Consider the following 12,283-nt stretch of genomic DNA (forward strand, 5'->3'; position numbering starts at 1 on the left):
AAAAGTGAATAATTGTACTAAGTTGATGTTTGACATTGTCATGCCTCAATAAAGAGCTCTTCATCTTCCAATCAGAGAATTGCTTGGTGTCAACCATTCCTGGAAGGAGATGTAAATATCTAAGGATGGCTCTATGGTCAGTTAATGGGGGGGGGGGGGGGTAGGACATTGATTGGAATATTGTCTTTAGAAAGTGATTTAGAGAGCAGCCAGTAATCCAGGCCAGACTGTCTGGAGCCATTTTTATTCCTCCAAGTATTTGGAAACTTCTCTCTCCATACATCACATCAATCATACTTGTCAATGAAAGAGTTGAAGTGAACATTTGGCTGTGAGCATTTAGCTGGAGGCCATCTATCATCACCTCATTCATGAGCACATTAAAATCACCTCCTACAATGAAGTAAGCCTCAGGGAATGTGTGAGTTAGAGCTGCAAGTTTACAGTCTAATGTAGGAATAAGTTTATCCTTTTCTGATGTAGAATTATAAGCGTACAAATGAACAATAATCATTGCTTTGCCATTCCAGTCTACTATTAAACAAATCAAATGAGCTTGACTGTCACAGAGTGCATCAATTTTCCAGGAAAACTCCCCTTTAAACAAGATCCCCCAGCAGAATGTTCTGTCCATGTCATCACCACATGTCGTTTCCCACTGATTTTTACACAAGTTTACATCTTTAATAAGTGAGTGTGATTCTTGGAAAAAACCAAATCAGTTTTCAGCTGTTTAACATTAAAAATAAAGCTTTACGCTTTACATTATTCCTCAGTCCACTAGCATTGAGTGAGACAAGTGAAAAAGACATAAAAAGAAGAAATAAAGCAAAAAGCTTTCTAAGCTTCTAGCTATGTATATTCTGGCACACACACAAAAAGGAAAGGCAGCTCAGCGACACCTATAACCTGATGTTCTAGTTCATTAAATGAGATGTTCCAAAGGGATTTAAGGCAATGGGCTAGCATAGAGTGATATCACTGAAAAAGAGGAAAAAGAAAAGAACAAAGTTCTGTTTTGCTGCACAATTGTAGAAAATGATTTAAAGTTGTACAGTCAGTCATGGCGCCAGTGAAGTTTGTATCAGTCTGGGAGAATGATGTCACCTCTATGAACGCTCTGGTCCTTTATCAGTGGAACAGTGTGAGAGCCATGTAACGTCCATGTGTGCTGCTGAAAGAGTCTCTGCTGCTCTGACCGTCCTCCTCCTTTCAGGGTGACGCCTGCTGGAGTCCCATGGTTGACACCAGGTCTGAGGAAGTGTAAGTGTGTTTGAATGGATTGATGGAAACAAAGCAGCACATTCAAGCATCTTCAAAGTGTCACATCTCTGAGGTCATCATCAAAGCTTTAATACTGATCACATGATCCATCAATAACTGCAGCTGTGTTGTGTTTGTTCTCTCCATCAGATTCCTGTCAACTCACAGTCGACACAAACACAGTACACAGAGAACTCAGACTGTCTGACAACAACAGGAAGGTGACATTTGTGGAGGAGGATCAGAGGTATCCTGATCATCCAGACAGGTTTGACTGGTATTTTCAGCTGCTGTGTAGAACTGGTCTGACTGGTCGCTGTTACTGGGAGGTGGAGTGGAGAGAAGGGGTTTATATATCAGTGAGTTACAGAGGAATCAGAAGGAAAGGATGCAGTAATGACTGTTGGTTTGGATATAATGATCAGTCCTGGAGTCTGTTCTGCTATGATGATGGTTACTCTGTCATTCACAATAACAGACAAACATCCATCAGGTCCTCCTCAGTCTCTCACAGAGTTTCAGTTTATGTGGACGTTCCTGCTGGAACTCTGTCCTTCTACAGAGTCTCCTCTGACTCTCTGATCCTCCTCCACACCTTCAACACCACATTCACTGAACCTCTCTATCCTGGATTTGGGGTCTACTGGTCCAGGCCTGGTTCCTCAGTGTCTCTGTGCTGAGTCTCGTCTCCAGAGTCTCCTCCTGGTACAGAAACAGTGTTGAACAGATGGTTGAGTCTCTCCATGACTCTGTCCCTCACAAACATGTTTTCACATTCATGGATTAAATGTGTTTCTTTGTCAAATCCTTCTCAATGATTCCTTGTAAACTTGTTCCTCTTCAAAGATGAAGTTGTGATTCTTCCAGGAGCCAAATGTGGTGTTTGCGTCTTTTTCCAGTCAAATGTTGAGAGTGAAAATCAGGATGTGGTGTTCCTCTGACGCTCACTGGAACTAAAAGCATTTGAGCTGCACAAAGTGTGAAATGAGAGAGGAAGCAGTGAATCTCCAAACTGCTGACAGACTTTCACACATTATTGTCCAGTGAAAATCAGCTTTTTGTGCAGCCACACTTGATCCTGATGTGAGTCTTTAAGTCCTGTTCTAGTGATGAAATGAGAACTTCCTTCATCTGTGTCACTCTTTCCAAAGTATTCTGTGCTCTTCTGTCATTTATGTCTTATTGATAGATCCATTTTTCATTTTTACTATAAATAAGTGCTTCAATGTTTTTTCATCAGTTTTTTTTTATCAGATTCTGAATTTCTGGTTTCATCAAGAAATTCTATCAGATTGTATTTTTCCATCAAAGCTCCCATAACCCTAGCTATCTGTGGATCAAAATGTTTTCAGCATCGATATGATTCCAGTAGAATTTAAACCCACCAGGACTATCCAGATTACATTGAACTCTGTAAATTCTACATTTTTTAGCCTGTTTCATTCTATAAATGTTGTGTTTGGCCGTTAAAGGAGCTTTTCCTCACATTGTGCTGTATTTGAACCCTTCCATGCTCTAAATTCTTTGAACAGATCTTGTGCTGTAATCAATGTCTAACTTAGTTTTTATTTTCATTGCAGTGGTTGATTTTTCCTGAACAAGATCAATGATTTTAATACGTCTTTCTCCACTTTTATTTGCTCTGCCTGTGGCTTTTAAACTATTCTAACTTTCTTTTTTATTCAATAAATGACTAATAACACACTTTGATCTTCATGTTTGTTTGCTTATTTGTTGATCAGTGGAATTTAATTTTCCATGTTGAATAATCAACGTTTATCCTCTTCCACGGCAGAAATGAAAACAGAAAAAAGATCTTTAGCAAAGCAGTAAAACTGATGCTTTTATTTTGATCTTTTTGTCTCCATTTTTAATTCTATTTCATTAAATTTATCCCTAAAAGCAGATATAAAGAACTCCAAAGACTAGAAGAAAAACTCCATATTTTAGTGGTGAAAAGACTCAGAAACCAAACTTGTAAATAAATGATCTTCTCTGTTTTAATTTCTATCTGTTCTTATGATCACAGTCAGTGAGCGAGTAAAACATGAACAATCTAAAGTTGTGAACTTGAACTTCTTTCAAAGTGATTTTTCTGTGAACAATCCAAATAAAGTGTGAGGTCAAAGTGTGACGGTTGGATCCACAGAAACTACTAATATCCTGTTGAAGCGCTATAGAAGCGTCAGAGCAGCAGATTGTAAAGTCTGGTCCAGATAAGGAGCTCTACAGTGAGGCTGAGCGTCCATCAGAGCTGTCTAACCTGGACCTCACATCTCTGAAAGCGTTGGAGCTCATTTTTAATCAGCTTCATCTGGACAAACTCACCACACATTGGACCTTTTTACAACCACTTTCTCACCTCAGATCATCTGAAAACTACATTTAGTGTCACAATAACAGCAGGATTCCCAAAATACTTGAGTTTCCTCTGAAAGTTTCCTCCTCGCTCTTTGCTGCTGCTCTAAATGCATTCTGGGATATTTGGCTCCCCAAGTTTTTTGTTGTTTTATCTTTTATGAAGCATAATTGAACAACAAATAGGCACCAACTGTGTCCTACAATTCCACTGGTCCAAGCAGAAGAGAAGCAGAAAAGAAAGAAAGAGAATAATCAAATCAGACAGCTTGAAATAAATGAACTTCTCAGGGGTTCATCAGTTTATAACATGAGAATCTGAGACAGTCTGAAGGAACTTCTATTTGAGCGTTTGATTAAGGAGGAAAAGAAAAGTTTCAAACTCAGAGCAGCCTTCAAAAATCTACATCTGTGTGTCTAAAACTCAGCAGTTCTCATTCTAGGATTCCACATAAATTCCAGATGTTTGTTGTGCATAAAGAGAGCAAACTTGATAGAATTGTATTCACAGACAGGTTGAACGTTGTTTGTTAGCAACCATTCATGATTGTGTCCCTAAAGCTCCTCACAATAGTTCAGGAGGAGAACAGATGTTCTGGAGGTTCACATCTTCTCCATCAATGTGCATGTGTTCTTCTCCACATGAAATCTCCTTCTGGAACATTCTCTACATGGAGAAACATCAGAAAGAGTTTAGAAATGAACTTCTTTCATTTGAGCTCAGAAAGGAAAAGACAAATATCTGCTTGTGACTTTGATAGAGTCAGTCTGTGGAAATGTTGGAGATCCAACTTTTCTTTGAGCAGGAAGAGGAAAACATTCTTTAGTTCCTGATTCAATTCAATTCAATTCAATTTTATTTATATAGCGTCAATTACAGTCAACTCGTCTCAAGACGCTTTACAGAACCCATATGCCTGACCCCCAGAGCAAGCCCAAAGGCGACAGTGGCAAGGAAAACACCCTTTTAACAGGGAAGAAACCTCGAGCAGAACCCGGCTCTATATAGGGGGGACCCATCTGCCTGCTGGCCGGGGGGGTTGAGAAGGACAGAAGAGGGCAAGGGGGAGGGATGGGAGAAGAGGGAGGGGTGGGAAAGCAAGGAAAACACAACACACATTTGGATACATGCATGACAGGATATGTGACACAGACAAAGTATAAGCTAACATTGAAAACTGACTCATAGTTTACTCTTATGATGTACGGCTCTGACATTAAACATACTCCTTATATAGCTCGCAGTAAAATTCAAACAGTATGTAAGTTAGCATAACAGTATAGTGAAGGCGATGCAGAGTTGACTGGTGGAAAAGGGGAGTTGGAAGCAGAGGGCTGGAGGAAGGTCAGCAGCAGCATCCCACAGTGGACATGATGGAGACTGGACCAGCTGGTGGAACATCAACCGCAGATCTGAAGCATCCAGCTCTGGGACCAGGGACACTCGGAGAAATAGCACAGGGGGAAACAGAGTGAATGTACTGCAATAACGGTATACATATTAAATGTAAAGGTAGATAGAGAAGGGCTCAGTGCATCAAGAGAAGTCCCCCAGCAGCCTATAGGCCTATAGCAGCATGACTAGAGGCAGAACAAAGGGACGTCCAAGAGGGAGTCAGCTGTGCAATGAAGACACAAGCCGAACCCCTGTGGGTCACCCAGTCAGCCCCAACTATAAGATTTGTCAAAAAGGAACGCTTTAAGCCTGGTCTTAAAAATAGAGAGGGTGTCTGCCTCCAGAACCCAAACTGGGAGCAGGTTCCACAGGAGAGGAGCTGATAACTGAAGGCTCTGCCTCCCATTCTACTTTTAGAAATTCTAGGAACAACAAGTAAGCCTGCAGTTTGAGAGCGAAGAGTTCTACTAGGATAATAAGGTACTATCAGATCTTTAAGATATGATGGAGATTGGTTATTAAGAGCTTTATATGTCAGAAGAAGGATTTTAAATTCTATTCTGGATTTAACAGGAAGCCAGTGAAGAGAAGCAAGTATAGGGGAAATATGATCTCTTTTGCTAACTCCTGTCAGTACTCTCGCAGCAGCGTTTTGGATCAACTGTAGATGTTTGAGAGAGCTATTTGGACAACCCGATAATAAGGAATTGCAATAGTCAAGCCTGGAAGTAACAAAAGCATGAACTAATTTTTCTGCATCACTCTGAGACAGAATGTTCCTGATTTTTACAATATTGCGCAGGTGAAAAAAGGAAGTCCTACAGACTTGCTTTATGTGCGAGTTAAAGGACATGTCCTGGTCAAAAATAACTCCAAGATTCCTCACAGTAGTACTGGAGGCCAATGTGATGCCATCCAGAGTAACTATTTGCTTTGAAAGCGAGTTTCTAAGATGTTTGGGGCCAAATACAATGACTTCAGTTTTGTCTGAATTTAGCAGTAGGAAGTTAAAAGTCATCCAGGTTTTAATGTCCTTAAGACAATCTTGCAGTCTAGCTAACTGATCAGTTTCATCTGACTTCATAGATAAATACAATTGTGTGTCATCTGCATAACAATGGAAGTTAATACAATGCTTCCTAATAATATTGCCTAAAGGAAGCATGTATAATGTGAAAAGTATCGGTCCTAAGACAGAACCCTGAGGAACTCCATGATTAGAAGAGTTATTGTTGACATGCACAAACTGGAACCTATCTGATAAGTAGGATTTAAACCAGTCCAGTGCTGTCCCTTTAATGCCAATTGAATGTTCTAGACGCTGTAATAAAATGTTGTGGTCGATTGTGTCAAACGCTGCACTAAGATCTAACAAAACAAGTATAGAGACTAGTCCATTATCTGATGCTATGAGAAGGTCATTAGTAACTTTCACCAGAGCTGTTTCTGTGCTATGATGCACTCTGAAGCCTGACTGAAACATTTCAAACAAATTATTCCTTTGTAAGTGTTCACATAATTGATTTGCAACTGTTCTTTCCAGAATTTTAGAGAGAAATGGTAGGTTGGATATCGGTCTATAGTTAGCTAACACATCTGGATCTAAAGTGGGCTTTTTAAGCAAAGGTTTGATGACAGCAACCTTAAAAGCCTGTGGTACATAGCCTGTTACTAGAGAGAGATTAATCAGATCTAACATTGAAGAATTAATTAAAGGTAAAATCTCCTTGAAGAGTCTAGTTGGGATAGGATCTAAAAGACATGTTGATGGTTTGGATGTAGAAACTGTTGAAATTAGTTCAGAGAGACATATAGGAGTGAAGAATTCTAAAGATTCATCAGGTCTAACAGCCAATTCAAAAGCATCTGTGACATTTGTAGGAAGGGCCAGATTAATTTTATCTCTAATCAGAACTATTTTATGCGTAAAGAAGCTCATGAAGTCGTTACTGGTTAAAGCTAAAGGAATACAAGGTTCAACAGAGCTCTGACTCTTTGTCAGCCTGGCTACAGTGCTAAAGAGAAACCTAGGGTTGTTCTCGTTCTCCTCTATTAAAGATGAATAATAAGTTGTCCTGGCATTACGAAGAGCTTTTTTATAGATTACTAGACTATTTTTCCAAGCCACATACACTTCCTCTGAATTAGTGGAATACCACTTTCTTTCCAGCTTTCGGGATGCCTGCTTTAAAGTCCGCAGCTGGGAATTATACCAAGGAGCAAGTCTTCTCTGAGATATAACTTTCTTTTTTACAGGTGCAACACTATCAAGAGTTGTACGCAGTGAGGCTGAAGCATTATTAACATAATAATCCACTTCTGTGGGGGTAAAATAATAATATCTGCCTTCTGATTTATCAGTAAATGTTGCTGAAGTAAACAGTGAGGGTATTATTTCCTTAAATTTAGATACTGAATTGTCAGACAAACACCTACTGTAATGATATTTGTTCTCAGCTGCTAAACAATCCTTTACTTTAAATTGAAACGTTATCATAAAATGGTCAGAAAGAAGAGGGTTCTGGGGAAATACTGTTAACTCTTCAATTTCTATGCCATAAGTCAGGACAAGGTCAAGAGTGTGATTAAAACTATGAGTTGGTTTATTTACATGTTGAGAAAACCCAATTGAGTCTAATAATGAATTAAAAGCTGTTGTAAGGCTGTCGCTGTCTACGTCAACATGAATGTTAAAGTCACCCACAATAATAACTTTGTCTGAACTGAGCACTAATTCAGATAAAAAGTCTGAGAATTGAGATAAAAACTCAGAATAAGGAGCAGGAGGACGATATATAACAACAAATAAAACTGGTTTCTGAGCTTTCAAATTTGGATGAGAGAGACTAAGAGTGAGATTTTCCAATGAGCTGTAATCAGGTTTAGGCCTCTGGTTCAATTTTAAACTAGAATGGTAGATTGCTGCTACTCCTCCTCCTCGGCCTGTGATTCCAGGAATATGACAGTTAATATGACTAGGGGGAGTTGATTCGTTTAGGCTAACAAATTCTTCCTGCTGCAACCAGGTTTCAGTCAAACAGAACAAATCAATCTGGTGATCAGTTATCAACTCATTTACTAGCAGAGATTTAGACGAGAGAGATCTAATATTTAACAGACCACATTTAATTTTCCTGTCTCTGTGTTCTGTTGAAATAGTGGTATTAATTTTTATTAAATTTTTGTGGTTACTATTTCTTTTGTATGTTTTTGATTTGTGTAATTTATTGAATTTTGGTGGTCGGGGGACAGACACAGTCTCAATAAAGCTAACTGAATTACTGGAGGGTGACAGCTGTGAGGAAACTGCAGAGAGGTGTGTAAGACTACAGCTCTGCATCCTGGTCTTAACTCTGGGTTGTCATGCTTTAGGAGTACTAATAAAATCAGCCATATTCCTAGAAATGAGAGCTGCACCAGCCAAAGTGGGATGGATGCCGTCTCTCCTAATCAGACCAGGTTTTCCCCAAAAAGAGCTCCAATTATCTATAAAGCCCACGTCGTTTGATGGACACCACATAGACAACCAGCGGCGAAACGACGACATGCGGCTAAACATGTCATCGCTGGTCAGATCAGGCAAGGGTCCAGAGAAAACTACGGAGTCCGACATGGTTTTGGCGAAAGTACACACCGATGCCACGCTAATTTTGGTGACCTCCGATTGGCGTAACCGGGTGTCGTTACCGCTGACGTGAATAACAATCTTACTATATTTACGATTATCTTTAGCCAGCAGTTTCAAATTTGCTTCTATGTCGCCCGCTCTGGCCCCTGGGAGGCATTTAACTATGGTCGCTGGTGTCGCTAGCTTCACGTTTCTGACTATGGAGCTGCCAATGATCAGAGTTGGTTTCTCAGCAGGTGTGTCGCTGAGCGGGGAAAAACGATTGGAAACATGAAGCGGTTTGTGGTGAGCCGGGACAGCAGGCTTGAGTTTAGGACTGTTTTTCCTACGAACTGTCACCCATCCACCCGGCTGTTCGGGCGCTGCTAAGGGACGGCTAACAGATGCTACACAAGCTAAGCTATTGCGGTCCGCACCGGCTAAGGGGGCCTGGCTAGCTGCTAGCGGGTTATTTTCCATGGTGCGGAGCCGCGATTCCAATTCGGAGAGCCTCGCCTCCAGAACTACAAAAAGGCTGCACTTATTACACATATCGTTATCACTAAAGGAGGCAGAGGAATAACTAAACATGTAGCACACTGAGCAGGAGAGGGCGAGATCATCTCACAATGTGATCATCTCACAATGTTGTTCTAACATTTAACGTGTCAAAATGTTTCTCTGTCAATAAACAGCGTGTTAGAATGAGGAGTTCAGATGAATTCTGGAACATTCCTTTGATCACTGGAACAGCTTTGATTAGCAGAGAATGTTGTTTCTAGCAGCAATCTGAAGTCAGTTTACTTTGAAAATCACTAGAACATCTTCATCCATTCAATGTGTTCCTTTCTCCATCCAATCCTTCACAAAGACACATTTCCTCCTGTACAAATCCTCCTGTTCTTCCACATTGTAGCTTTGTGTGGACTGAAGTTCTGCTTCTAAAGCATTTTCCAGGAGAAGAACAGCTGCATGTGGAAATGGGATCATTTAAAGGATGGAAATGACATGTTAAAGAGAATGAGACAAAGATGAGGCGCTAAGGTAAAGCACAGATAATGTTCCTGTTTTCTAAAGTCATTTCATGGAACCATTCATTGTTTGTCCATCAGTGACATTCAAAGCCCCTCCTCTACTCATTTTACCACATCACCTTTTAGCATCAAATCACATCACAGTCAATCTGCTGGATTTTCTTCATCCATCCATGTGAAACACATCAAGAATCTGCTGGATAAATCCATCCTGAAATCCTTCCATTTCTGTCCTCAATATTCTACCAAATATCAAAGATTCCTTTGGAAGCAGATCTTCAAGGATTTTACATTTGATTTCCACCAATCAGAATGTTAGAAGTTTCCCTGTTCATCAGATTTTACTGATAGTTTCTCCAAATGTTTCAGCTCATTTTTACTGGAATATTCTGAAGTAAACTTTGTGTTTTCTGGTGAATGGATCAGATCTCACATTTAGTTTCAATCAAACCCTGAGGCTTCTGGAAAATACACACAGCTTTAAAATAATGTTGGATCATCTGTGACTGTGTCCTTATTAAATGCTTTTAGACTTTCACTATTTTAACCCTCGTGTCCTTTTAAAGTTTGAAAATGTGGAAAATAATAAATATTTCCACAGAGAAACTTCTGATGTCCACATTTGAACATTTTTGGGACATTTTTGAACATTTTTTGGTGGAAAAAGAAGAAATGTTTCTAAAGAAGATTCACATAAAAATCAACCAAAATCCAGTAAATTCTCTGGATTTTGGTTATTTTTATGTGAATGTTCTTAAAGAAAATATCAGAAGTTTTACTGATAAATATGGAATCACTTTAGATATTTTTAGGATTTTTGGAAGATTTTTACTCATTTTTTGAAAATATTTACAAGAATTTTCCTGCCAAATTAGAGGGATTTTGTTTTGTTGTTTTTTAATAAAACTTTTAAGGAATTCTTGGAATTTTCTTCCTGAAGGTTTTTGCACATTTCCATAAATTTGGTGAATTTTTTTGCTGAATTTCTGGATTTTTTTCCTGTTTTTTGGTGGCGTAAATGAAGCCAACAGGAGGGTTGATATCCAGAGCTAATAATAAACAGCAGAGGACTGATGGGTCTCCTTGGTGTTTGCTCCTGTTAACATCTCATCTTCTAGTAGTTCCACATTGAAGGAATTCTGCTGGACAACACTGAGAGCATATGAATGAATTTTCCATCCAAAATAATGCAGTGAATGTCAAATAAAGTGGTGCTGAAGCTCGTCAGAAGCTTTCAATGAATGTAGAAAGAGTGTAAAAGCAGCATCCTCTACCAAATGAGCACAATCCATCAATCATCATCAAAGTGTCCAAATTCCAGAGAAGACATGAACTGCAGATTGGAAATGAGTCAAAGGATCCATTTAAAACCATTTCTAGACCATGATCACAAAGTCAGACACTAGATTGTTCTTTGGTCCTTTTCTGTCTCATTTTCACAATATTTTCTCTGCTTTTTGTCTCATTTTGTGTCTTTTTTCATCTGACTTTTGTAGTAAAAAGCGCTCCGGCCCACTTGAGATCAAACTGGGCTAAATGTGGAACCTGAACTAAAATGAGTGTGACTCCCTGATTGAAAGCTTCTTTGAATGCTTCAAACAGTCCTTCTCTAATATGAGCCCAGAAAAACGGATCAAAGTTGGTTGTAAGTCCATCTGGAGCCGCTGATTTCCCCAAAGACATTTTCATTCCAGCTCTATCAATCTCTCCAAACACGTGCTTTTAAAGTCAGTCTGAGGAAGAAATGCTTTGACTTTGAAAGAAAAAGCTGCTGAATGTAAATGCTGATAGAATCTAAATCTTTCATCTGCTCTTTCTTCTGGATTGCTCCCAGTTTGATCATCAACATTTAGAGGCTGATTGCATTTCTCTCTAATCCACTGAAATAGGAACTGTTTTTCTCCCCATCTTCCATCCATTTAGCTCTGGATGCTAGAAATGCACCTGGTGCTTTATTCCAATCCAATTCATCTCCTTTAGATTGGAACCCAATCACTTCTTCTTTCTTCCTCTCAGAGAACACATTCATTTTACAACACTCATTCATATCATTCATCAACTGTCTTTCTCATTCTTTGGCTTTCTGACACATTCTTTGACCACAATCTACTGAGTTTTCTCTCACTTTATGTTGGAAAAATTCACATTTACTTCCAGAAGAACCAACGCCATCGTCTGACTTTACTGAAGATCAGATTTTCTCTCCATGCTACAGTCCTGCTCATCTTCATTGAATTTCCAGTCTTTCTGTCTAAATGTTCTTCCTGTTTCAGGCATTAATGGAACAGTAATTCCACAGGGATCAGTAGTCTGTAGCAGTCAGTAATCTGTCTGTCTCTCACCATATTTCAGTTGTGTGAAAGGGACACGTGTAGAATTCTGTGAATTATTCACTTCAAAACTATATGTTTATGTTTGGACATTAAACTATGTATGTCACAGTGAAAATATGATAACATGTCATACATCTGGTAATGAATAAACACAAGAATTCATCCTTTCCACCTCAACAGGAGGAATAAAGAAGAAATCAGATTCAATCTCACAAATCAATAACTCGACTTCTATACGACATAGAAGTGTGATTTTTGGATATGAGAGAGATGAAACACTGTCAGGAACTTT

The 12,283-nt window shown here is 39.2% G+C and overlaps 1 long non-coding RNA gene across 1 annotated transcript; it reads left to right on the forward strand.

Annotated features, from left to right (window-relative positions):
- The first annotated feature begins 152 nt into the window (after positions 1-152).
- Positions 153-2,967, forward strand: LOC127537528 (uncharacterized). The gene is made up of 2 exons (XR_007947245.1): positions 153-1,263; positions 1,414-2,967. It is a non-coding gene; the product is annotated as an uncharacterized LOC127537528 (long non-coding RNA).
- The last annotated feature ends 9,316 nt before the right edge of the window (positions 2,968-12,283 follow it).

This window comes from Acanthochromis polyacanthus, chromosome 15, assembly GCF_021347895.1.
Source record: "Acanthochromis polyacanthus isolate Apoly-LR-REF ecotype Palm Island chromosome 15, KAUST_Apoly_ChrSc, whole genome shotgun sequence".
In the NCBI taxonomy this organism is placed as follows: domain Eukaryota; kingdom Metazoa; phylum Chordata; class Actinopteri; family Pomacentridae; genus Acanthochromis; species Acanthochromis polyacanthus.